At 54.5% G+C, this 5,302-nt stretch overlaps 1 long non-coding RNA gene across 1 annotated transcript; it reads right to left on the reverse strand.

Annotated features, from left to right (window-relative positions):
• Nucleotides 1-1,081: 1,081 nt before the first annotated feature.
• On the reverse strand, nt 1,082-4,789 carry LOC122463153. The gene is made up of 2 exons (XR_006286216.1): nt 4,670-4,789; nt 1,082-2,109 (listed from the first exon to the last, which is right to left on the reverse strand). It is a non-coding gene; the product is annotated as an uncharacterized LOC122463153 (long non-coding RNA).
• Nucleotides 4,790-5,302: the final 513 nt, after the last annotated feature.

Here is a 5,302-nt window from a genome sequence, read left to right on the forward strand (position 1 = left end):
CCTGGCCGCTGGGTCAGGCTTGCAGGGCTCAGCCTACAGCTCTAACATTGCTGTGTAGCTGTTTGGGGAGCTGGCAAGTGGGGAGGGTTCCTGAGCCCAGGCTCCAGCCTGAGGCCCCCCCTATCTGCACCAGTTTTACAGCCCAGGCCCTGCGAGCCTGAGTCAGCCGGCATGGGCTGACTGTGGGTGTGTAATCACAGCATAGACCTCCCCTTGGAGGGAGATGCAGCTTTCTATCTAGGTCCTTCTGCAGCCCTCTTCCCCACAGCACGTGAGCCCCTCCCCAGCCGCCAGACAGCATTTTGCCGAGTTATTTACCACTGGGGACTGGAGAGGCCGGGTCGATTCGGTGATTTGTCCAAGGTCCTCCAGGAGGCCTGTGGCTGTGCTGGGAACTGAGCCAGGTCTCAAGTCACCCTCCAGAGCCCTGGCCAATAGCACCTCATTCTTAGCTTTGTTACTGGGAGAGCCCCCCTCTTTTCGGTCTCCACAAAAACAACATCACAGCAGCGAAGAATTTGACACAGCTGCTGATTCAGCTCTGGCTGGGCACAGCGACAAGCAGCTGGCTTACACCTGCCCTACTGAGGGGCTGGTGCATTTCCATGTGCGGTGCTTGGGGCTGCCTTATAGGGCACATGATCACAAGGGTGCAGGACTGCTCCACCCTCTCCCTCCTCTGACCTGCTCCAGCAGGCTGCCCCCACAGCTAGGGCTGATGCGGTTAAGTTCTGAGAGCAAGTGAGGCTGCAGGGTTGACACTGACGAGCATGGAGGGTAAAAAACAAAACTGTAGTTAGCAGGTCCTGCCTAACATGGATTAGGTGGTCATGTCTACAGGTGGTTCAGCAGATACAGATCTCTCTGGTCAGGGCAGGTGTCACTTCAATTCCACAGAGATGAGTGGAGACCAGATGCATGTTCTAGACCCCCTTCCACCATAGCCATCTACACGCTAAGAATCACAACCTGCTTCTTCATGGCCTTGCCCCTATGGTCTCCATTCACACCTGTGCAGAGGTGTAACTAGTGAGATGCTCAGTGGTAGTATTTTACTGCTCTTCTGTACTGGTGTGAATGATGACACAGGGCCAGTGGGAAATCCAGCCTAGACTATTGGGCCAATATAGGGGGCTTGTGAGTGGTGTACAAGGTCTTTTCAGGGCCTTGAAAAGGGCAAGCCTGTGACAGACCACAAGCCACTTGAACCCTAGTAAGCAGAGAAGCCCTAGACAATGTGATCCCAGCATGCCAGGCCCCAGAATGGGTATAGATGTGCCCCTCAGAGCAAGAGGGACGACTCCCCCCCCACACCATTCAGTCAGAACTACAGCTTGGAAGGGTCATTAAATTTAGTGTGAATCAAAATGTTATATTACTTCAGAGATGGGTTATTAATGCTACATTCACCAGGCTCTGGGGAAAGCAAGTACATGCGTGGGAGAAGGTTACACAGTAACTAGAACAAGAGCCTGCCAAAGCAAGCTTGCTGAATTTGTCCAGGCAAATGGATCCATTCGCTCAGGAGCCACATTCCTAGTTAAGGCTGCTGTCCCCAGGAGAGTCCCGCTCACAACTGCTCAGCACAGGTCCACCTCATCCTTCTTGCAGGCAGGGGCGTGGTCTCTCTGGGAGCAGGCCCCAGCCTAGTTTCATGTCTCCTTTCTCTGAAGAGTTTTGAATAAGGGGGGCAGCACCTCACTGTTCCCCTCACAGTACCGGTCAATGATGATGCACTTGTAATGCCAGAGGAGCAGCAGGACCATTAGTGAAATGGTGATCATTATTCCTAGGGCAATCAGCAGCTTCTTCCAGGGGCAGCTGCCAGGCTTGCATGAGTCAGGCTCCAGGCAGGATGGTCCCTGCTCAATACTGGCCAAATGCACCCCTAGCTTGTGGGGCTGAAGTAGACATTTAACTCTAGATAGGAGCATGGAGCTGATGCTTCCAAGCCTGGGGGAGCCTGCCTCAGCCTGGCATGGCCCTGGAGTCTCCATATCATCCTGACTAATCAGTTTGGTCTTCATGGTCACATCAGGCTTCACAACAGAAGAAGCCAATGGAATGACCCTGCACGCTGACCAGCCGTTCTAGGTGCTTCCCAGAGCCCTGCGAGGAAAAACAAAGGGAGTGAGGGGCCGTCAGAACTCTGACTAGAGCAGAGGCATCTGTCAATGGGCAGCTAGAAAGTGAAGTGACACCTCTGCATAGGGTTGCTTGCCCTGTTTATTTGGTGAGAAATGAGTGGGCTGACAAGGACTTTGTAACCAAATACAAAGAGACCCCAGGCTGGTGGAGTCCTCCAGCATGGAGGTTTTCACCTGGACAGTGCAGGTTTGGTGAAGCTGGATTTTTGCCTGGTTTAAACAGTATGCCATCAGAATCCCAACTGTGAGCTGGCACAGGGCTGCCCATGTGCCATGGAAGTGCCATGCATTTTGTAGGACAATCGTTTGGCAGCCCTGCCATGCATTTTCACAGCCCAGCTGAAATCTCATGCAGCCATGCCACAGTGCAGGGATAGCTCCAGTTACACCTGCTGGCTACCGGGGGCCAGTGTGGCACCTGCTAAGCAGCCATCCAGGGATCTCTTCTCTTGCTGCTGCCCCTTGAGGGTCTGCATGGAGACAGACCAGCTGTCGAGTGACACCAGCCACAGAAGGGATTTGGCAGCTATGTAGATGCCTCTCCTTGTTGGCTGAGGTGGTAAGAAATGCAGCCAGCACATTCTGTCCTCCAGAGGGGCAGGGAAGACCCAACATATGACACTCAGGTGGTCCCAGCCCCCATGAGTGGCAGCAGTGTTTTCCCACAATGTGGGGTGTTCCCTAGTGCTGGCCATAAGGGAACATACATGTTCTCCAGAGTCCCAGCTTTCCTTTTTAAGAGGAAAAAAACTCTTTAGTGTTATAGCTGCAGAGAAAACCTTCAAAACATGACCTAGGTGTAACTGATGCAGTGATGACTGCCTGAGTTTGCAGAGAGCCTGAAAGAATAGCTCTGAGGTGTGAATGGCCCTGTTTCTATTATCTCAGATGCCACTGATTATAGGTAATGGGGATATCTGAAGTATCTCCACTGCTCAAAGCAGTGAAGAAAGGAGAGGATGTAGTTATTCTAAGGATATAATCTAAGAGTCAGTCTTTAACATCACATGATGGGTTGAAAGGGGGTGAGATTAGCCTTCCAAGTTTGAAAAATGGTGAGCAGAAGAGACATGGAGGAGGTTACAGAAAGAACTGTTGCCATTGAGAACCAATCAGATCATCTCGAAACACCCAGTCCCCAGCCCCAGTGGATTTTCTCGATGGACCCAGGAGAACCCCAGTGTTTCTGCACACAGCTCTTCAGTCTGCAAGAGTCCTGAGGACAGGTCATGGGCAAGGTCTCTGGGGCCAGTTGGCTCCAGCAGAGTAAGAGCAGAGACCATCTGCCCAGAGCAGGTCCAGGCATTGCTCCAGGGCAGTGTCCTCCTTCTGCCTAATGCTGTCCATGCATGTACCCTCCCCACAATCTGCAGATGTGCCCACCCCTAGCCTAAACTCAGTATGCAGAGTAGGGCTTTCAAGGGAGCGTCAGGCTCCCTCCTGACATCAGACAAACTGTGCACCTGTGTCAATAACAAAGGTTCCTTCACTGCTCATATATGTACACACAGCCTTCTGTTTGGCCCCCGTCACCCAGGCATGGCTGACTCCAACCCTCCCAGCATCGATGGAGCTGCACAGAGCGAACGCACTGCCTGTCTAGCACCGCCCTAGTGCCTGGGCTGGTGGAAAGGGGGCTTAGGTGGGTCCAGCTCTGCTCAGAAAGGGGCTTTAGGCCAGGGGTGCGGGAAATGCCTGGATCCAGGGTCTACTTGTACTTGCAACAGTGCTTCAAAATGGACACTGAGTTTGCCACCCAAGACAACCCTGTTCTGGCCAAAGGCAGAGTTAAGATTCAGGCTCCCTCGGCTTTTGCTTTAGTTCCAGCGCCCAGCCACAGGGACAGAGTCAGTGGGCACCTTTGAAGATGTTGGGCCAAGTGCCCACTGACTCTGTCCCCGTGGAGCAACGCCCCCCAGTGGGCATCACAGGGCTAGACCACAGTTCAGAGTGGCCAAGCCCCATCCCCTGGCAGCTGTGAGAATATCACACCACTCAGCTGTTTGGGGGGGGGGGGCAGGGCAGCATCACAAGTGCCTCACTCGTCACCCCGTTGGGGCCAGGGCTCCCTCCAAATATGCAGAGCTGCCAGGCCTTGCTGGCGGTCGGTACCCTTCCGGCTGCTCCTCCTTCAGGAGGCCTGTCCCCCAAGGGGAGGGGGAATGTCTGCCAGACACTGGTCCTGATGCTTTTCTAAGGGGTCAGCTAGGTTGGAGACTAGAGTGACAGCTGTCACCTCCCAGGGGTGTTTGGGGCTAGGAGGCCAGACTGCCAGCTACCCTGTCTGGAGAGCCACTTCCTCAGCAGGTAAGGGACTCAGCCCTCTCAGCTCCTGGTTTTGCTTTCCAGATGAGAAGCTGGCCCAAGTGCAAATACAGAGTCAGCCCCGTAAGGGCTAGCTGCTGCTGCTCCCTGGCTGGCAAGAAGGGCCCAGCTCCACTCCGAGGGCCCTGGCGGGGTTGGGAGATTAGAAAGGGGAGTGGGAGCAGGTGCAGCTAAGCAGCAATCAGAGCATTCCTTACCTGAAGGAAAAGGCTGCTTAGGGAGCCCCCGTGCAGCCTCCTGCACTGCCGCTGCCCCTGGGCTGCCTGTCACCAAGCTCCAGCACCCAGAGCAGGTGCTGCCGCGCAGGCATTTATTACAGCTCCTGGCCAATCAGGTCTGGCCCCTCCCAAGCCTCCCAGAAATAACCCCAGCTGCTGAAGGAAGGAGTCTGCCAGATTTGTATCACATCCCTGGCTGTGTTCCTAGAGTTACAAGTGCTGAAGGGGGCTCCTGCAAACACCAGAGTACTTGGCAGGCAAGTTATCCTCGTTTATAAACAAGGAAAGTGAGCCCGCCCGTGTGGTTTCCAGGTCCAGAGCACTGCACAACCTGCCTGCGGACAAATGCTGCAGCCCCACAACCCCAGAAAGGGGTCTAGGGAGTGGCGCATGGGCTGGGACTTTCCTGGCTTTTGTCCTGTCTCTGCCAGTGACTGATATGCCTGGCCACTTCCCCAACGTGTGCCTCGGTGTCCCCATCTGTAACCCTGACCTGGGCCTGAGCTCCCTCGGGAAGGTTTGTAGGGGCTGTGAAAGCCTCTGATGAAAGATGTTAGCAATGGGCTCAGTGCCCAGGCAGCTCCCACTGTGGCATGAAGGGCCAGAGATTTG

The sequence above is a fragment of the Chelonia mydas genome, chromosome 16 (assembly GCF_015237465.2).
Source record: "Chelonia mydas isolate rCheMyd1 chromosome 16, rCheMyd1.pri.v2, whole genome shotgun sequence".
Lineage (NCBI taxonomy): Eukaryota > Metazoa > Chordata > Testudines > Cheloniidae > Chelonia > Chelonia mydas.